At 40.3% G+C, this 22,576-nt stretch overlaps 1 long non-coding RNA gene across 1 annotated transcript; it reads left to right on the top strand.

The window, feature by feature from the left end:
- Positions 1-17,819: 17,819 nt before the first annotated feature.
- Positions 17,820-20,864, top strand: LOC140609996 (uncharacterized). The gene is made up of 2 exons (XR_012011786.1): positions 17,820-18,046; positions 18,456-20,864. It is a non-coding gene; the product is annotated as an uncharacterized lncRNA (long non-coding RNA).
- The last annotated feature ends 1,712 nt before the right edge of the window (positions 20,865-22,576 follow it).

The raw sequence follows: 22,576 nt of genomic DNA, 5'->3' as shown, positions 1-22,576 counted from the left end.
CATTTCTCTCATCCCTTCCTCACTGGCTAATTGGAATAGCGATGATAGTAAATCATCATCATCATCCCCGTAGCAGCTACTGTTGATAGAGCTCCTTCTACAATTCATGAGGCATGACGCAAAGGAAGCCCTCCCCAACTTTGTGAAATGTGTCGTTATAGAAACATACAGTATTACCCGTGGAATTCAGATTCTAAAGGTTGAAGCCAGTGTGTGTCTTCCACAGAATGAGATAATGATGGAGCCAAGTTTTGAAAGAGTTGCTAAGAGTGAGTGGAACGTTTTGCCCTACTTGGAATATTTGCAGGTCAGGATGGATGTTCTGGAGATAATGATGCCCTCACTTTGAGGAGGGAGCTAAAGTTGGGAAGTTTATGTTTCAGGGGAAATGACTCCAGAGAGCTTTCTCTTTTTATGACGTTATCTATGCATGGAAAAAATTGCCTCTGTGTGTGTGTGTGTTGGGAAGTGTTTGTGTGGAAAGGCCTGGAAAGGAAGAGAGGACCCAAGGAGACTTGACACATATAAGAGGCTAAAAACACCTTGCCTGCCATTATATTGACTATAATGAGTTTTCATTTTCAGTTAAAAATGTATGTAAGTTTTTTTTATTTTTCTGTTGTTCGATATGGTTACTTTTTAAGAAACAAGCTGACATCTCACTTTTCAGGCTTGTTACCCTTTGGCCTTTTATATAGTCCCTGTTTTTTACCCCGTTTTCTACAAACTTAGTCTATAAAAATGAGGTTTACCAACTTGTAAAATACAACATCTGTGGCAAAAAATAAAGAAATGGCAAAATGCTAAAAGAGGAAGCAAGAAGAGCATAGCTTGTTTAAATGATGCCAAACGGGTGTCTGCTCTACCTGATTATAATTTTTTACTTTTCAAAACCTCCTTTTGATTTTCTGCAATTAATTGTCATTAAGGATCCAAATCATTTTTTAGTGCAACGCCTCACAGGACTTCTGATTGTGGTGATATTAACAGGGGAAAAAGTCAGCATTATTATATATTTTATTATTTGGGGATTGTTTTCAAGCCACTGGAGTAATTGGCCTATAGCCTGTTCCAATTAATAAGGTTTTAAAATGCATTTCTACAAATCTGTTTTTTGGAAGCAAAAATCTTGACTTAAAAAACTTGCTCGCAGCAGAGGCTTATTGCTATGCGTGGATAAAGCCTGGGAGCCATTTCTTTTTAATAATTATTTTCAAAGAAACCTGTGAAATCTTCGTCAACACTTTTAAAGAAGTAGTCCCTATCAAGGAGAAGAAAGACTTTGAGATCTAAACCTGTGTGTAACCACCACCGTAGGTGACAAAGACTCATGTCACCTGCTGAGAGGTAGTCTTGCGGAAGGCAACATACTAACAAGAAGGGCCTTTTGTTTTTGCCAACCTAAATATTTTCTTTCTCCAGTAATCTGTTGTCCTTGAGTTGAGGCTGGAATATTTGGAGATTTTCTACTCACTGATTCTCTACAGAGACTCAGAGAATTCACATGATATTATGGCCTCCAACTGTATATCATTTGATTTCATTATGGAATTGTGTGACAACCAGTATGGAAGGGAGACAACAGATGATTTCTAATAGTCCTCCTGGTGGGTTTCCCTGTTATTTGTTGTTTGTTGGTGTTCTTTTGGTCTTTCAGTTGGGAACATTCATGGGATTAATTTCATTTCTCATTGCAAAATTAATGTACTACGCTAGCTTGCATCAGAAATTACAAAGGCAATTCTAATGGGCCAGATGAGGTCCCTTTGGATTTAGCATCTCTCCAGTTCACTTTGTCTTCCCCAGGGGTTTCTCCAGAATATCATTAAAGAATTTGGTGATTCTGACTCAATTTGGTGCACAACAAAATGGTAACTGCCACCATTTTCAAAGGCAATAGCTTTTTTCATTGTAAATAATTTTTGCTTGTTTTTATTCTGGAGGTGGGGGAACAATTGCATGGATACATTTCTTGTGACGGAAAAGCTGGGTAGGGACACCTGGGAGGCTCAGTTGGTTAAGCATCTTTGACTCTTGATTTCGGCTCAGGTCATGATCTCAGGGTTCTGGGATGGAACTCTGTGTCAGGCTCCCCCCTCAGCAAGGAGTCTGTTGGAGAGTCTCTTTCCCTTTCTCTCTGTCCCCACCCCCAGTTGTGCGCTCACATATACGTTCCCCACCCCTCTCTCAAATAAATAATTTTTTTTAAAAACTAGGTGGAGTGGCTAGCTTCATGTGATTGCCCCAAATTAAAAAGATGGTTAGAGGAATTGAATCCAAACTCCCTCTTAACATGATATTGCCCTAGATTCAAAAACATCTTGCCGTGACATCAGAATGGCAAATCCTTCACTAATTTCATAATCTCTCTCCTGAAGTTGCCTCCTTAAACATTATTCATCACAGTAGAAACCACCAAAATAATTTCCAGTCTCCAAGGCTAGGAACCTTCCAGCGATTTTTTTTTCTATCTTGTTCTTTATTCCTCGTAGTCACAGCTCTCTTATTGGCATCATCACAGGCACCGTTGACAATTCACATCTGGGAGGCAGTGTTCATAGTACCTAAAAATTTGAATCTCAACTGTGCTGCACCCTCCCCTCATGCTTCTTCTTGGCTCAGTAGCTGTCAGTGGCTCGCAGTTGTCCACTGTCACAAACAGAGCTACATTTGCTTGTCTCCTTTTGCTGCAAGGTGGGTTCTCCATCTCCATCTCTCGCCGTGCATATTTCTGTCTCTGTCTCTCCACTTGCATTGAGGCCTCCTCCCAGAATGCCCACAACTTTGCTCTGCTGCTTGTCTCAACCTAAATTGCCCATCCAGGCTTGGTTCAAACTCCTCCTTCCTGGCCTCTTCCCAACCACTGTCCCCCACAACAGTCCATACCCTGTTCTAGATATGCCTTGATCACTAACAGGTCCAAATCCCACTATTCTACATCCATCTTGTTTTGTCAGCTAGATTGGCAGCCCTTTGACTCAAAGAACAATGTCCCATATCTCTTCTGTATTCCTGCACTCCGTGGCACAAGTCTAGACATATAGTAGGTTAAAGATTAAAGGAGTATCAGATCAAAGGAAGCATCACGTGCTTTCCTGGCTTTCACTGATATACCATGGCATAAAACAGTAGTTCACTGTGATTTTTCTTTTCTTTTTTTTTTTTTTAATTTTATTTATTTATGATAGTCACAGAGAGAGAGAGAGAGGCACAGAGACAGGCAGAGGGAGAAGCAGGCTCCATGCACCGGGAGCCCGATGTGGGATTCGATCCCGGGTCTCCAGGATCGCGCCCTGGGCCAAAGGCAGGCGCCAAACCGCTGCGCCACCCAGGGATCCCTCACTGTGATTTTTCATGTCTTAGCCTCTTTGATTTTCAAAGTCACCTCTTCTATTTGCCCCAAATTAAAAATGTGGCAGACCTATCCTTTCTAATTGAAATAAAAGCTAGAAGATGAAATTAGACAAGCATCCCAAGAATAATAGTAAAATTAGGTGCTATTTATCAACACGTCCCCATAGGCCATCAAATGAAATGGAAGTTGGAGAAAGTAAAGATGCCTCTGATGCCAGAGGACCACTTAACTATTATGCTCTGCTGCCTCCCAGATGAATTTTGCTTTGCCCTGATTTCTGTCATTCTCCACAAGGTCCCTTGGGATGCTCTTGGCTGCAACTTTTACTCCAAACCTCAAAGTATACTCTGCCATTTGGGTTGATCCCAATAGAAGGCTGGTTCATTTTCCAGATATGAGAGTCTCCATCAGATGATCTGTTTCCCCTACCTCTTGCAAATCTGGAATCTTAACATTGATGGCAAAGAGAGAGATTGGGAAAAGGAGTGGGAGAAGCGGGTAAATCGAGAACATTTGACTCCTTAGGTCTATGGAGGAGTTGGTGGGAGGAGGTGAGAGAAAGACCACTGTTGTTGTCATGAACTTGTCCCATTCCTAGTGAAAGGGGTGAAGGCGCTGGATGACGCTGTGAGATTCCCTCAGAGACCACCACAGGCTAATCCCCACTTAGGTGTGGAGGACATATTATTTTAAAATGGAATCTGGTAAACTCTGTAACATATGAGGATTGCTGGGTGGGGTAATGTTTTGAGGCATGATTACTTAAGAGAGTCTGGAGGAAAAGATCTTGGAATGAATACAGGGGTTGTATGTCAATACTGGGCGTCCTGTTGTTTTTTTTATTTAATTTGCTTACAACTCCTTAAATCTGAAATCCTATCCTCAGAAAGAACTTAGAATTGAAAACAGAAAACAGGAAGGAGAACAAACCGGGATAATGGAAGTGGTGAGCGGCGAGTGTTTCATAACTTGTAACAGTGAAAAAGGAGGAAATAATTTTGGAAAATTATTCAATGACACAATGATATGTTCCTTAATTAAATATTTTATTTTGCCAAGGTTCTGTATTTCATGAAAGGAAATAATGTCACTGGAAGATGATATTCAGTGCTGCTCTGCAGGCATTGAATATATTCTCTCTCAACTTCTGAGGATAGGATTTCTGATTTAAGATAGTTGTTAGCTCATTAAATATAAAACAATTTGAAGCTCAGCAATTTATTTCTTTCATCCATTTCTTTTTCATTCCTTCCTCCTTTCTGCCCCTCTCTGTTTCTCAGTCTCTCTGACTTGTCTGTATTTCTTTCCACCTCTGTCTTTCTTTCCCACCAAAATCAAGATTTCCTGGTAGTTTAGTAAGTCTGTAACAAAGAAAATAGGGAAATGCCCCTGGCAGAGATGAAAAGATGACAGAGCGTAGTAGCATCCCTGATCACCACAGACAAGTGGTCTAGACTAGGGTTTTTTTCTCCCTCCACAACATCCTGTGGGAAGAAAGTAGTTTGCTTGTTAAGGTCAGATAATATGATGATCTTAAAACAGGCTGAGAGACTTGAGAGCCCAAAGTCTCTTTTTTCTTTTTTTAAAGATTTTATTTATTTATTCATGAGAGACACACAGAGGCAGAGACATAGGCAGAAGGAGAAGTAGACTTCCCGTGGGGAGCCCAATGTGAGACTCGATCCCAGGACCCCTGGATCACGCCCTGAGCTGAACGCAGATGCTCAACCACTGAGCCACCCAGGCATCCCCCCAAGTCTCTTTCAAGATTCATGTTGGTGGGCATGAATCTCGAGCTGGTGGCATCTTCTGAATTCACCACACTCAGATTCCAAGTGTGATTGGTGTGTCAACAGTTATAGGATATACACTAATTGTATATAATTGTGAGATGGTGCATGCCTGGCATTTTGTCTTCTCAATCTTTTCTTCCTCTCTTAGCATGAGAAATATTGATAAACTCCAGTTAAGGAAACATCATGGGCTGAGGGGATAGGGTAGCAAGTGGGACAGTGACATCACTTAGCACTCACTCTCAGAGGCATGGTCCTTAAAATGGGAAAATAGGGCCAGTGCTCAAACTGGGAAGTGCCCATCTTAAGAAAGATTTCTGCGGCCCTGCAGATTCCTCTAGCATGCATGAATTGGGCCATTGAAGCATTTTCATTTGCCGTATCTTCTTGGAAGTTGAATGTTCATAATGATGTATTTCAGTAGTTAGTTAAAATATTTGCTTCCTATTTAAGCAAAGTAATGGAGAGGACAGTATTCTGGACTTTGAAAAATGGAAATGGGGGAATTGCGCTTTGCAAAAAATGTATCATCAGCCATGGAGAAAGCTAGAATTTGGTAGAGACTAATTAATTGTGACTCAATTTTGGTTCTAATACCCTTGAAGACACTAGACGTTAATATCTTCTCTCTCTTTTGGAGAATCTAGTGAAAAATTTAAGTGAGTGAGAGGTGGACTAAATTAGAGTTTTCTCGAAAGCCACGATTGAAATTTATCATCAAGCTCGTGCGAGGTTATCCCTCAATGTACCAACCCACTAATTTTAGAAACCTTCCTTCTTTGTCGTGAAAAATCAATTTAAGTCACGAATAATTTTTTTAAATCAGGAAAGTTGTAAAGATTGTTTTTAAGTGTTCAGGGGCTGGTTGAAATTAACAAATACCGGTTTATTTCAGAGGAACACTACCAAGGTGGATCTATACATTTATTCTCTTACACCAGATCTATTCTTAGACCCATTTGTCCCCAATGTTGCCATCTTCAGAGCCATACATCATCAGAGTGAGGTGTTCTTATAATGTATTGCACTAATACATTGTGCGAAGGACAGCAGTGATGATAAATTTCTTAAATGATGGTGCTGTCTAAGGCTAATGACTCTAAGAGCAAATGCAAGGTAATGCAGTGATTTCTTTTCAGGCCCCAGCAAAGAATACAGAAGACATCTCAAAACCATTTTCACTTGAGGGGAATACTGAAATGAACAGTATTTCAATGCCTTTGTAACAGGCACTTAGGCTGTATTAAGGAAAATGTAAATGGCCTTGCCTTTTTCAGTGAAAACTGGTTTAATGCTTTCCCTCATGGAAGTTAAGGTGGATGTTTTGTTTGTTTTGTTGTTTGGGGGGTTTTCTTTTCGTTTTACACATCTCTCACCTGACGTTTCTCTTTGTGGATCCCGTGTGCCTTGCGCTTCCTCGAATTTGCAGGGTTTACTCTGAGCTCTTTGAGCAGGAGGTCTGTTCCCAAGACTGTTGTTCGCATGGTTGCAGCCAGAAGGATGGAAAAATTGGCAGAATTTGTGGCTGGAGACTAGTTCTGGCAAAAGGTATGTGGGTGGATGGCAAATTCCTGTGTGTGCCACAGAGCCACGTCACATCCATGCCCAGAAATCGTGTGGTCGTTCATTAGTTCTCAAACACTAAAATCGAGAAATGGAGAGGCGAAATGAAACATTTGGTGGAATGTTCTGGAGGAAGTCTTTCCTTCGGTAAGTGTGGTCTTTACTCTGTGCGCCAAAGAAAGCAAAAAACTGCGACCAAATCATGTCATAATACTTGGGGGTGAAGCCTCCCCACGTAGCATCATTCCCATCTTTGGGCATAGCCAGAATAAGATGTGTCTACTGGTTTTCCAAGGAAAGAAATTTCAGTCCAAATATCCACACGACAGAGTTTCTCCCTTGATGATTACGGTAGAGATAATCCCTGAAACGTGTGGGATATATTGCCGGCAACTGCTCTGAGCGCTCCTGTGTTCCGTCCCACTGAATTGGGGCAGGTGCGAGTTTTAGGCCCATTTTCCAGATGAGCAATTTAGACTTGGAGAAGGTAAGTCACTTGCTCTGGGTGACAGAGTAGATGTGGTGTTTGGACCATCTGATTCCTGATGCCAGGATCTAAACTATGAAACCCTATTGCAGGTCCATGTGTCTTATTCATTTATTTTTAATTTTAACTTTTTAAAAGATTTTATTTATTTATTCATGAGACACACACAGAGAGAGGCAGAGACATAGGCAGGGGCAGAAGCAGGCTCCATGCAGGGAGCCCAATGTGGGACTCTATCCCAGGATCCCAGGATCACACCCTAAACCAAAGACAGATGCTCAACCACTGAGCCACTGAGGCACCCCTAATTTTAATTTTTTAAAAGATTTAATGTATTTGTTTGACAGAGAAAATGAGAGAGAGCGAGAGCATTAGCGGAGGGGCGGGGGAGCGGCAGGAGGCAGAGGGAGAGGGAGAAGCAGACTCCCTGCTGAGCAGGGAGCCCAACAGGGGGCTGGATCCCAGGACCATGAGATCATAACCTGAGACAAAGGCCGACTCATAACCACCTGAGCCACCCAGGTGCCCTGGTTCATGTGTTTTAAAATGAATCCTACATCTTCTTCTGCATCACAACATGAGAGTATAGGCATCAAGTCATAGACTGTAATTTGAAAATAGTAATTTCTTTGCCCAATTTATTGACTTTTACCAGATGATAATACATTTAATTCATCCATTTTTCCAGCCAAACATACAATAAGAGCCAACACAACCCTTTTTAGCTAGGTGTCATATCAAATTTTGAGGGTTTTTAAAAAATGTCACTATTCTTAGCCTTTAAACAATGGATAAGACCAATGGGAAATCTTTATTTTGCCTATTGTACCTTCAGAATTCTCTATTCTCAGCTAAGGGCTAGAATAGTGACTTTAAATTTCCCACTCTTCCAGGAGGCAGCATTATATTTTTACTAATTATACCTTAATTTATTGATAAAAATGGTTATGTGTTGAGTTAGGGCCTTTGGAGTACGATTTTAATTTCTCCCAATAAGAATATTTGGTTGAAATCCTGGCTCTTTACTGTTTGCTTGTGGATTACATTAGAAATCATTTTTAAAATGTGCTCGTTACCAGATAGTTTTCACTTATAGAATTATTTTCTCGAATTTATACTTATTCCAGCTCCCAATTGTGAGGAAAGAATCCAATTGTAATGATCTTTTTGAATGAGCTTAATTTTGGTTCACACTCTACGGAATATTTATCTTGTATGAGTGCCAATAAGAGGGAAATGGGATGACAATATAGTTTTACTTGATATTTTTGCCAATAAATTTGAACAGATGTGACAAGAAAAAATTAATGGTAAAATAGTTACCACTTATAAGTGCTTAATTTTATAGACCAAGTCAAATGTTTTATAAGCTTTTTAAAATTTTTAACGAATTGTTTATTTACTATCTTAATCAGATTTTCCTTTCTAGAACTTAAGTAAGTGAGAGACTGGAATCAGCCTATAACTTTAGCTTTATTCTTTATCAATTTTCTTTAAGATAGAAAGATACCACAGGCTACTCTCAGAGATGATATCAAGCAACTAGGTCTGGTGGGTGATTATCTTCAGTTTTTACAAAGACACCAGAGAAGATATAAATGTACTTCATTTCCCTAAGAAAATATAACTAATATATTCAGAATAGAACTTTTTGTTGAGTCCTGACCATCTGTTACTCATTGTACAAAGTGATTCTATATTATTATCTCATTTGTTTCTTACAGCAATACCTTGAAGTGGTTATTAATAACCTCATTTTACAAATAAGGAAACTAAGGATGAAATATTTTAAGTAGGCTCCATCAGCTTGTATACATGTGTTTATCTAACATCAAAACCCATGACGGTATTATTTAATATTACCAACTGTTTGGATATGTTTTAGAAACCTCAGCTAAAGATAATCACACAAACTCTTGTTACCTGTTTCATTTTGCAATGCACATTTTAGATGGTTTATTGCATTTATTACACTTTAGTTTTTAAATTTTTATTTATTTGAGAGAAGAGAGAGCAAGCATGAGCAGAAGGGAGGGGCAGAGGGAAAGGGAGCAGAGCAGGGACCTGGACTGGGGGCTTGATCCCAGGACCCTGAGATCATGACCTGAGCCAAAGGCAGATGGTTAACTGACTGAGCTACCAAGGTGCCCCTCATTTATTATATTTTAAACATTTTATTAATAAAAACATTAACTTTTTGTTTTCAAAGATTTTACTTATTTGAGAGAGAGTAAGAGAACAAGAGAGAGGATGAAAGAGACCACAAGCAGGGGGAAGGGCAGAGGGAGAAGCAGACCTCCCACTGAGCAGGGAGCCTAAAACAGGGCTCAATCCCAGGACTCTCAGGGATCATGACCCAAGCTGAAGGCAGATGCTTAACTGACCGAGCCACCCAGGTGCTCAAAAAACATTTAAAACATTTTAACAAAAATGTTCTCAGTCATTACATTAAAACCACAAATTTTATAATGTTTTGATGTTTGTCTTAAAAGGGTAATGCAAAGAATTGTATGAAGTAGTGATTAAACCTTTTTCTTCATGATTTCTACCCCTATCACCTACACCTGGCCTCCTGGTATCTGTTCCCCAAGGAAATCACAAAGCACTGTTAAGAATTGCTTTCTTCCCCTACCCCTGTCTCTCCACATCCCCCCAGCACTATTGAGAAAGAATTGATGCAGTATCTTATGTAAGTTTAACCTGTACAGTATGAAGATTTGCTGCACATATATATTGCACGTATATATTGCAAATGATGTGATGACCACAATGAGGTTAGCTAGTATGTCCATCACCTGACATAATTACTATTTTTGTGTGTATGATGAGAACATTTAAATCTACTCCACTAGAACTTTTAAGTATATAATATAGCATTTTTAGCTACAGTAGTCATGTTGTAAGTTACATGGCCAGAACTTAATCATATTATAACTGGAAGTTTATACCCCTTGACCAACATCTTCCTATTTTCCCTCACCCCCAGCCCCTGACAACTACCATTCTGCTCTTTTTTTTTCTACAAGTTTGGCTTTTTCTGATTCCACATTAAGTGAGATCATATGGTATTTGTCTTTCTCTGACTTCTTAGCATAATGCTCTCGAGGTCCATCCATGCTGTTGCAAAAGGCAGGATTCCCTTCTGTTTATGGCCAATATTTCATCATGCATACATACATTACATTTTCTTTATCCACTCATCTGCTAGGGGACACTTAAGTTGTTTCCATGACCTGACTATTGTGAATAATGCTGCAATGAACATGGGGATGCAGATATCTCTTCGAAATAGCACTTTCATTTCCTTCAGATATAAACTCAGAAGTGGGATTGCTCAATCATACGATAGTTCTGTATTTAATTTTTAATTTTACTGTTTTCCATAGTGGCTACATCAATTTATATTCCCATCAACTATACACAAGCCTTTTTCTCCACATTCTGGCCAACATTTGTTATCAACTTTTGGATAATAGCCATTCTAACAGGTGGGAGGTGATATCTGATCGTGGTTTTGATTTGCATTTCTCTGATGATGAGTGATGGTGAGCATCTTTCCGTGATCCGTTTGAACCACAGGTTTTCTAATCTCTTCATTTATGGAAGGTCTGGTTGTGAATTGCCTCGATTTTTTTGTTTGTTTGTTTTTGTAACAGCTTCTATTTTTATGGTTTTCTGTTTTGTTTTGTTCTGTTTTGCCTGGTAAAGTTTTCAAAGAGAAATACCACACTCAAGATGATGTTTGAAGTAGCTGAGATGTTTCCATTACTTTTTCTAGGTCTAGGGAATCTTAACCTAATCTTCTCCTAATTCTGTCTGCAGAATCCCTTAGCTAATAATTGATAATGGTTTGAATTCAGTTGGGCTGTAGAGTCAGCTAAATGCAGAAATTAGGATCTATTATTTTGAAAGGTACTGCCCTTTGTAACTCATAGCCTCAGAATTCTTGAACACGTTTCTTTCACTAGTGAAATTATCCAGGATGGTTAAAAGTTCCGCCTGATGGAATCATTCTTGAGTCAGGGAGCACTTGCAGTGGGTGGATCCAATGAAACTGACCTTTACCTTAAAGTGAAAATGTGAACCAATGCTCTTCCTCTAGCTCATGCGTGGCATGATATTTTTACATATGGAGCTAAATAATAATGGTATTTTTAGGGGTGCCTGGGTGGCTCAGTTGGTTAAGTGTCTGACTCTTGATTTAAGCACAGGTCATGATTTCAGTGTTGTGAAATCCAGCTCTGAATCAGGCTCTGGGCTGGGCATGGAGCCTGCTTGAGATTCTCTCTTTCCCTTTCCCTCTACCCCTACCTTCCCCCGCCCCCTGGTTCACACACATGTTCTGAAGGAGAAGGAGAAGGAGAAGGAGAAGAAGAAATAGTATTTTTAATTTGAATTTTTCAAAATAAGGGATCTGAATAACATTGGGCAAATACCATGTTAAAAATCCCATGTTTTGGGATCCCTGGGTGGCGCAGCGGTTTGGCGCCTGCCTTTGGCCCAGGGCGCGATCCTGGAGACCCGGGATCGAATCCCACGTCGGGCTCCCGGTGCATGGAGCCTGCTTCTCCCTCTGCCTGTGTCTCTGCCTCTCTTTCTCTCTCTGTGACTATCATAAATAAATAAAACTTAAAAAAATATTAAAAAAAAAAAAAAAATCCCATGTTTTATGCAGTGTCAAAGACTATTTCTCTTTGTGGAGTGTATGAGATTTATTGAATTGGTGTTGCCTTTTAGTGCTTAATTTTTACAACTGACCCACTGGGACTAAATTCAAATTTGCAAGAGGACCCCTTATCTATATGGCCAATTGATTTTCAACAAAGATACAAGGCCGTTCAATGGGAAAAGGACAGTCTTTTCAACATATGGTGCTGGGAAGATGGTATGTACATACAGAAGAATGAAGCTGGACTTACCTTAAATCATATAAAAGAATTAGCTCAAAATGGAACTGAAAGCAAGAACTCAGATACCCACACACCAGTGTTCATAGTCTGTATTTGTCCCCAAAACGAAAAGGGGGAAGCAAACCCTGCCCATTGACAGGCAAATGGATAAACAAAATATAGCATTTACATACAATGGAATATTATTCAGCCACAAAAGGGAATGGAATTCTGACACATGCTGCAACATGGATTCATCTTTTCTTTTTAAGTGGCATAGTTAGAATTTTATTTATTATTTTTTAACATATAACTAATTATTGGTTTCAGAAGTAGAGTTTAGTGATTCATTGGTCTTATATAATACCCAGTACTCATTCCATCATGTGCCCTCCTTAATGCCCATCACCCATTTACCCCATCCTCCTCCCATCCCCTCCAGTGAACCTCAGTTTATTTCCTATGATTAAGAGTCTCTTATAGTTTGTCTCCCTCTCTGATTTCATCTTGTTTTATTTTTTTCCTCTCTTCCCCTATGACCCTCTGTTTCACAACATGGATAAATCATAAAAACATTATGCTAAGTGGAAGAAGCCAAACACAAAAGGACAAGTATTTTATGAGTCTCTCTCTATATATAGATATATATATATATAGCCTAGAATAGGCAAATTCATAGAGTCAGAGAGTAGACTAGAACTTACTTGGGAGTCAGAGAGTAGACTAGAACTTACGAGGGAGAGAGGAGAATGGATAGTTGCTGTGTCATGGGTAGAGAGTTTCTGTTTGGGATGGTGACACAGCTCTGCAAGTAGTGGTGATGATTGTCACACATTGTGAATGTACTTGTCACTGAATCATACACTTTGAACTGTTAAAATAATACATTTTATGTATATTTTATTTATAATGTATTTATTATTTTGTATATTTTATGCACACATGCATGTATATTTATTATGTGTATTTTATATATGCCATATATTTACATATGTATTTTATATATAATACAGGTTTTATATGTTTTACATATATATTTTATGCATAATACATAATACACATACAGAAGGGGGTAAGATACTGCTGGGTAAAGAAAAGTGTAGGTAACCACTGAAATATAAATCTAAAGATAGACATTAGCTGTAAGTGTAGTGACTGGCACCTTTAACAAATGGTGAACATCTTTGAAGGGGGAAATTCATGCCTCTCTTAACCAAAAGCTAACAGCTACCCAGTAATTTGCTCTAACTTTGAAGATCATTTTATGAGTTGTGTATTGCACATTTTTGTGTGCAGTGTATATTTTTTCCCAGCCTTATGTTTTATAAAATGGAAAAATAATGCAAACTGGCATGCCCAATCAAAGGCATTGAAAATCTATTTTAAATTTTTAGAAATTTGGGAACGTGATTCTTTTAGAGAGGTGTGCTGCTGCCTGGAACTAGGAGGAGACTGTTATTGTGATCAGCCAATTAACATTTCCAGCCACCCCTCTGAACAACCACCCATCTTCGTATTGAATTTATGTCAGGGGACATTAAGCAAACAGGAAAAGAAGGGACGGAAAAAAATTCTTCAAATTAATTTGAATAAGGTTGAAATAGAAAAAAATATATAGCCACTTAAATTATTTTAAAGCTCACTTTTTATTGATTGAGTTTACAGTAGCAAAAAATTTTTTAAAATATAATAAAGATATATTGAATATTGATTTAAAAATAATATGTATACATTTTACATTCCTTCAGCCTGGAGGATTGTGCTCCCTCTGTCTCTGTCACTTTATTACTTTCAAAATTACAAGGGACAAGAAGAAAAGAACTTTACTATAGTATTTTGAACTGAGTCTAAAGTACGTGGTTGTAAGTTTGACAGGAAGGGCTGCAGATCTTAAACTCCATGTTAACGAGCTGGTACCTTTATCTTTTTATCTGTGTTCAAACTATGTGAAATCAGACATTTAGTAACATGGAATGGCTCAGAAAAACTTTATTGATTCGGTTAACAGGCATTTGAGGAATTGAAGTATAGACCAACTTCTCTGCTAGCAGGACATGCCCTCTCAGAGCTCAGGGTTGAGAAAGAGAGAGAGACAGAGAACAATAAAGAGACAATCATAATACCCTCTACTTAAGTGCTATCAGAAGACTAAGCCCTGAGGGCTCTGGAAGAACAGTGGGGGGGGGGGCGGGTAGGGGAAAACTACGAAGAAAGCATGAGTAGCAGGTGCTTCTGGGGGCCATTTGTCACCTCCTCTTTGCCCACCTCTGATGTGGTTGCGGAGCAGGGCCTAGTTCTGACCCCCTGACATTGTGAGTGGCTCCTCTCAGCTCTTCTGCTCAACAGCTTTCTCTGAGGCATCGGGACCTGGAAGGATATCGCAGAGCTGCCCAGATAGTTAATGCCCTCAAGGGCCACCTCCCACTGATGGGGGAAGGAAAGCTAACAGATAAATTCCCAATTTCTCCACCTTTAAAGGAACAAATTGTAAGAAACAGTCTGTGTGGGGTTCAGATATCCCAACATTGCCTACAGCAACAACCTTGACAACTGCTGTTTTTTTCACTGTTGCTTCTCCTTCTCAGTCTTCCCACTAGGCCTTCCTGCTCCCTGTGATCCCTTCCCAAATGAACCACCTGCATCAAGTGCTGGCTTCTGGCTCTGCTTTTTGAAAGAATCCAAACAGAGAGAGAATGTGGCAGTTGAGCTGGGGGTTCAATGTTGGGAGTAGGAGTTAGTTGAGGTTGTGTGTAAGCCAAGGAGCATGGTACCTTCCACGGGGATGGAGCCACTACTGTAAAGTCACTAAGGACCAGGAGTGATTCTGGGGGGTTCGTAAGGTGATAGGATGTGTGAGGAACTGTGGGGAGGTCAGTGTCAGCTGGGCTAAGAGATCTGGGATGGCCAAGAGGCCATAGAAGTCTGTTGGGATCAATCAAGAAAAGGCTTACTAGCGTGAGAAGAATTCAGGACTGTCTCATCAGTGAGGGCAGATGACATGTTTGGTGGGCAGACCATGTTCAGAGGTGAGAGACAATAGGCAGGGAGTTACGAGGTCCAGGGAGTGAAGATGAATGAGGGGGCTCCCAGTATAAATGGTGAAGAGGCGACAGGATAGCGTGGAGAAATGTGGAAACAGAAGACCCATTGGAGTTGGTGACAACATGGAGGGCTGAAGGAGACCAAAGCTGAAGCTGTCACCGGGTGTTGGGGCTTGGCAAGTAGGGTAGATGATGGTGCCGCCATATGTAGAGACCTAGTCCCCAGTGTGATGGTTTCAGGAAGTGGGGCCTTTGGGAGGTGATTAGTTCATGAGGGTAGAGCCCTCATGAATGGGGCTAGTGGCCTTACAGAAGAGCCCCCAGGTAGTTCTCTTGCCCCATTCACCAGTGAAAAGATGGCTATCAATGACCCAGAAACTGGGCTCTCACCCGACATTGTTTTGCTGGTGCCTTGATCTTGGTCTTCTCCTCCCCTAAACTGTGAGCAATAAATGTGGCTCACCCCACACCATCTATGTTATTTTGTTATAGCAAGCCAAATGGACGAAGATACCTTCCCAGTGTGGAGGGACGGGTTGTCAGGTAAATTTAACAAAGTTGTTGAGTTCAAAGTGTGGAGGGATTTGAATGCCTTGAATGCCCTATGAAGACATTTGGTTATATGAACTTGACCTTCCATGTTGGGGTTCTTACAGATGAGAAAAAAGGTCAGAGAATAACCTATTTGCTATGAGGAGCGAAATAGAGAGAGAGAGAGAAGCAGAATAGGGAAGGAGAAAGTCCAAGTAAGGGGATGATCTCATGTGAAGTGGAGCTTCATTCTGGTCTCTGAAGTCATTCTACCTGAGTCCTTTGAATCCTGTATTCATCAGGCACTGAACATCTGGATAGGGAAGGCTGGGGGTGACTGCCCGTGATGGTTGATTTTATGTATCCACCTGGAGAATGTTTTTGGGTGAGATTAACATCCAAATTCATGAATTTTGAGTAAAGTAGATCATGCTTCATATGGTGGGTGGGCCTTGCACAATCAGTTGAAAGGCTGGATGCAACCAAAAAATCCAGCCCCCCGAGCAAGAGGGAATTCTCCAGCAGGTTGCCTCTAGACTTCATCTGCACCATTGCCTCTCCTGGGTCTCTGCCCGCCAGGCTTCAGGCTGAAACTGCACCATCAGCGATCCTAGGGCCACACTGCAGATTTAGACCTGCTAGTCTCCGTAATTGTGTGAGCCAATTCCTTGTGACACATTTCTTCTAAACATGCCCATTCTATTTGATCTATTTCCCCAGAGGATGTTGACTAACACAAGTCCTGAAGGTCTCTGTCTCAGAGGATGTGGCTCCCATCTGCCAAGGGCGAGGTTTCTGCAAAGGTCATGGGTCTAAGCAGCAGCTGGTGGCTGGATGTACCCTCAGGGAAAGGGGGGGTCTTGATGGGGCACCAATTTGGACAGCTCTTTTATGGAGTGCTTGGAGAATGATGTGAGAGTAAATAGCAAATTAAATTTATTTAGCTGCAAGTTAAGTTTATGGCCCTTCACAAATCCCTCCTCAGTACTCTGCGAATCCTTGCGGAGCTTCTTTTAGCAACGTGTTATTGTGGCAGCACAGTGTGGCAGTGCAAACTTTTGGGCATTTGAAGTCAAAGAGAGATATACATTCAAACGCCAACTCTTTGCTTATCCGCTGAGCAATATTTACCCCTATCACTGAATTTCTGGGTTTGGATTCCACATCTGTATGACAAATACTGCAAATAACCTCTATGTTGTAAAGATTAAAATTAACACTGATGTCTATGTGAAAAGCAAATGCTTTTTGCCTGTGAATACCGAGCTCCTCTGTGCCAAGCAGTGGGCTAAGCAACTTAAAAATATTGCTGGTTTGGGGGCGGGGGGCGGATGCCTGGGTCGCTCAGTCAGTTAAGCGTCCAAGTCCTGATTTCCGCTCAGGTCCTGATCTCAGGCTTGTGGGTTCGAGCCCTGCGCAGGCTCTGTGCTGGGTGTGGAGTCTGCTTAAGACTCTCTCTCTCGGGATCCCTGGGTGGCGCAGCGGTTTAGCGCCTGCCTTTGGCCCAGGGCGCGATCCTGGAGTCCCGGGATCGAATCCCACATCGGGCTCCTGGTGCATGGAGTCTGCCTATGTCTCTGCCTCTCTCTCTCTCTGTGTGACTATCATAAATAAATAAAAATTAAAAAAAAAAAGACTCTCTCTCCATCTGGCCCTCCTCTCTCTCTCTCTCTCTCTCTCAAAAAAAAAAAAAAAAAAAAAAAAGTTCCAGGTTAAATTCCCACAATAGTTCCCTAAAGTAGGTATTATTCATCTTGTTTCCTAACATGGAAACTGAGTGGTAGAAGAGATGTGTGCCCAAGGCCACTGGGCTAAGAAGCAAAGGAGCTGACACTGCTCCAAGTGTCCATCAGAAATAGAGCCCTGACATAGTGTTGGGCTTCTGACATATAGAGTTCTAGAAGCTTTGTGACTTGGTGGTCTCTCCGGAAGCATGAGATCTTGCTCTGGGGACCTGAAGGTACAGGCCGCTGCTGTGGTGCTCAGGGCCCTTGGGAAGGGAGCAAGGGAGGTGAGGGGTGGGAATGTCGAGGACTCCAGCCACTGCCATGACATTTTTGGCCAACGCATCCAACGTGCCTTGTGTGTTTCCACTGCCTGCCAATCACTGCAAGTTGCACAGCAGCTTGGGGTGGGGGTGGGGGGAGGGTAAATGAACCAGACAAAATGATGCTTCTAAACCCCACTTTGGTAGGTCCTTTTGTTATGTCATCATTAGGATGGGAATCTTGGGGTTGAAAAGCTCATAAATGGGAAACCTGCTTCACCTCTGAGTTTTCACTGATTTCAACGATTTGGTCCAAATCCAGAGTCTCGAGACAATAAAAAGGCTGCTGCTGAATGTTAACGGAGGAGGACGGCTGAAATCTCAGTGAGCTACTTTGATGGTACCAGAGGCATTTAATTTTCATGGTCTTGCAGTAAATTTAAAGGCAAATTATAAAAGTGAGGCTCAGTTTTGGTAAGGCTCCAATTTATGTGCTTCGGGCTTCTTCTAACTAGACTGTGGGGGCAGCCGCCTAAGAAAGTTTAGATTTAAAGACTTTTGCCAAGGTGTCCTGTGTGAAAATTTCCAGCGTTTTGTCGTATTTCCAAAAGGCGTCTCATTGGATACTCCTGGGCCTCATATTATTCACAGGTTTGGAAAGTGGGCTGTGGCTTCTGGAAGGTAATATTTTAATGACCAAGTGCTAAAGTGAAGGACCAATTCACTTCATCTAGTGTATTTAGGGAAATCGCTTCGAATCTGTTTTGGGGTTAGAGTTTAATTCTTTTTTTTTTTTTTTTTTTTTTAAGAATTTAATTCTTGCTGTAGTTTCACGTGAGCAAGGCCTGCAAAGGCCTCTGAAGGCCTCAAGTCTCGGTTTCTTCATCTGCGGTGTGTGATGTTAATAATTATCTCAGGGTGATGTTTGACAGAATAAACTCCATGAAGATCGCAAAGTCTTAATGAAGTTGCTGGCATATATTATGTATTCATACAGCAATCATTAACAGGAAAACTCCCTCTGTAACAGGATGAACAGAACTGTTTTGTAATCCGTGAGATTGAGAAAGAGAACCATCTGTGGGTTTCCACCTGGACAGTAGTTGGGCTCAGGTATCTGTTTGAATGGCTCTGAATAAGGGAGGCCTTTAAAGGAGAGAAAATGGATTTCCTGTCTACTCTGAGCTTCAGCTGACTCTGAAAAGGCGGAGGAACAGTTTCCTGGTGGATCCGGGTTCTGTTTTTACAACTGGTTGCACACATCCCTCATTTGAGGGTTCAAATGGGTAGTTTAGGAGAGAAAATGGATGTCTATGTTCTTGAAGGCCAATTTGGGAGTGTAAATCTGGGATTTGGGATCTCATTGGAAAGTCTGTGTTATTGAAATTTCTAAAATGAGCCCTTCTAATATGACCTCAAGCTAATGTGTGGGTCTGTTTGAATAACAGCCTCGAGTAATTTCTTCCAACCGCGCCTACTAAGCAACCCAAGATAAAAATATTGTTTTCCTGTGAACGGTGGAATTGTCAGGAAGGCAACAAATTGCCCCAGACTTTTGTTGGTGAAGCAGAATTCCGGCTTCTTTCAATTGTTTTGGACTTAAAAACCAAAACAACAAAATCCCCTACCTTTCAGAGACTACTGATGTGAAAATACCATGTGCTTGCCGGGGATCCTACAGATGACAGGCACCGTGCTACAATCTCGCCTTATTTTTCTCTTCCCTCCGCCCCCACCCACCATCTCTTGCCAGACAGAATAGGTGAAGAGGTTGAGCTGTAGATCTCATTTCTCCTGTTTTGCTGCTTGTGAAGTCTGCCAACAGAATCCACCTTGACAAAGTCAAGGACTGTGCGTTTAATGTTGAACTGAGTGAATAAATTATGCATGAAATTGTGCTGGAGTCTCTAGTGTGCAGAATTGCTCCTTTTGATATGAAAGGTTAATTCAGAAAGGAGTCCAAAATAGCTGGAAATTGTGGGGATAAGTGGATAGTATTCACTGTTGTGAGCTGTTATTACTAGAAATTGCATTCCCTCTCTGGCTTCCCCGGAGATTTCGCTTTGCCAGTGAATATAAACTGTACTCAATAGAATAGCATTTAGGAGTAACAAGAGTGTATGTCCACACACAATAAAATATTCTAATGGTGTTTTAAAAAGAAGTTGTACTTTTTCATGTATATCATGCACCCCAAGGAAGAATTTCTATTGCATTTAGGTCAAGAACAAGGCATATCGAACGTAATGAGTTTTGAGCATATATGCATTGCAAGGGGCTGCCTGGGACTCCCATTTCAGAGCCTGGGCTGGTCATGCCACTGATTAGTTATGCAAGCCTGGTTTCCGATAAAGCCCAAACCATCCTTGCTTAAAAGAAGGAACAGCCCCCAATTGTTTTATCACTACATCTTACACATCCAGCTTTAATTTAATCTTTGGTAAATTTATGAAGCTCTTCAACCTGTTTCTCTTAAATGTCCTTTTTACACACATCCTTATATCATTTTTATGTTAGTTCATTATTTCCAGCAGAAAAACGTAGTTGTCTGGAAAGCTAAATTTTACTTAAAATACACATACACATATTTTTGGAGCTTGTTAGAGACTCCTTTTTGTGTTTCCATCACAAGGGAACAGAATTGTGCCACCAGACTGTGGAAGTTGTTTATTTCTGTCCCTCTTATGTACATTTTCAGAAACCATCCCCTTCTTAATCTCCACTGGGGACTGGTAGTTTTTTCTCTAATTATAAAGTGGTCTCATTTCTGACCTGGGGTAGTTTTTAATTTTAGTTCCTGGCTTGTGTTTATAAACTGTTACACTATATTATCCTGTTGGGAACATGGAGAGAAGGGTTCTAGCCCTTTGTGTTGGTTTTAACAATTAGGTATTCATTCAGTGTCTCACAATGTATTTTGGGGGAAACCAGAGATGCATTTTTGACGTCGATTTTTTACCTTCTGTGTTTCTCTTATCTATATATTTCACATTAGTGATAAAGCTTTTAAAACTCTGGATGGGTGACGGCGGATAGCAGTAGTATTATTAAACATCTGACAGCAGTGAACAAAACTGATATGGTTACTTGTTTTTAGGTATTCTTTTTTGTTTCAAATGTTGATGGGGAAAAAGATATAGAAGTCTTGGCATAGGGAAGATATTCCTATAAATTGTGGCAGATGCTGGGTTAAAATAAAGTAGTTGCTCAAACATCAAGGTGACTGTGGGTTTTGTTTTTTTTTTTAAAGTGTCATTTTGTTACTTTAAGGCATCACTAAGGAGCATTGAAAATGACCAATCCTTACCCTGCTCATTAATGCCAAGAGTGTTAAGTTTCTTTATTCTGTTGTCTGTGACTCATGAGTCTGAGTTCTGGACAGCAAATTGGCCAAATGGCCTCTTGTCACTGGAAATTGTTCCTTCTGCTCAGTGAGAATATTCTGCGCCTGAGGGGTTGCAAACATTTTTTTTCATGTGAACCTGAATGCCCCAGGCCGCTAAAACTCAGCAATTAAGTCACAAGGCAGTGTGGCGTTGTGTGTAATATTCCGATGACTTGATTACAGGGATGCCTTTCCCCCTGTGATACTAGATTTGATGCATTTAAAATGTTTCGGGCCAACCAAAGATGCCTTTTCTGATGCAGATTCAAATGCCTCCAGGAGATCAAACTGAAAAGTCATTGAATGAACCACTCTGTAGCACTGAGGACGGGGATGGAAGGTAGGGAAGGTGCTGCTTAGTATCTGAGTATATTTTACACAGTTCTGCAAGATAAACTCAGTAGAAGTCTTCATAGAATTATGTGACATGCACACACGTGCAGAAATAAAACAAAACCGAAGATCTTTTAAGGAATGTTCAATCTAACATCTACGTACATTTATATATGGATATAAATGGTTTTCCATACATTTATATATGTATACAAATGGTTTTACATATATTTGTATATGTATGTAATATATAAATACATGCAAGGGTTTCACATATGAATAAATTACTTTTACATATAAAAACAAAGAACTTAAAATGTTTTCTATAATTCTAAATATGTGTTAATAATTCTAATGACATTTCAATATAGTTTACATAATTTTAAAGGTAACATGTAAATATATTATTGAAATATGTTATTTAAAATTATGGTGACGGAATGTTCACTTTTACCCCAGACATTTTTTGCAGGCAAAGAATCACCCAAAGAAACAATTTAGAAGTAAATGGAGAATCTTTTCCGCAAGTAATTAATACCTTTAAAAGCATGTTTGAAATAATTAGTTAAGAGAATCAATCTCTTTTAAAAGCCTCCAATTCACCAGGGGCCCATTCGGTAGCACACACCTGCTCACCAACAGTCCAATATCCTGGCACCATCAACATTGTCTTTATCCACCCTCCTCTTTCTTGAGGGAGGGGAGAGGAAATACACATTTTCTTAAAAATTTATACACCCTCACCTCCACCCCCAGGGCCCCAAAAGCATGATGCATTCAATTTTCATTATGAGGTGACTAGTGAATATTTAAAAGCTTGGGTTTCAAATTGCTTGTATTAAATGCGCATAAAATGAATATATTGTTTGTGAAATATTAAACACGAGTACTTTTTTCCCAGTTGTTAAGCACAAATATGGTCCTACCATGCACTCGTGCTATCTTGGGAAAATCGGGGCTTTATTAGCTCTTCTTTAAATCATACAAATTACTCCTTTTAACTATAAATGATCTTTTCTTTTGGTAAGTTTCCTCGACTAAAGATAACTTCACAAAAGCTCTGTAAGTTAACCAGAAATGCAAGGAAAAAGTAACTCTTGTTCAGAAGCGATTTATCTTTTTAAGCATCACTTGGGGGCGATATAAAAGGCAATTCTTAAAATGCAAGTAATCTTTAGGAAAAATATTATGAAAGGACTTTATTAGTATTCC

Source organism: Canis lupus, chromosome 19 (genome assembly GCF_048164855.1).
Source record: "Canis lupus baileyi chromosome 19, mCanLup2.hap1, whole genome shotgun sequence".
Lineage (NCBI taxonomy): Eukaryota > Metazoa > Chordata > Mammalia > Carnivora > Canidae > Canis > Canis lupus.
Note: the sequence above shows the minus strand (reverse complement) of the source record. Positions and strands in the feature narration are given on the sequence as shown.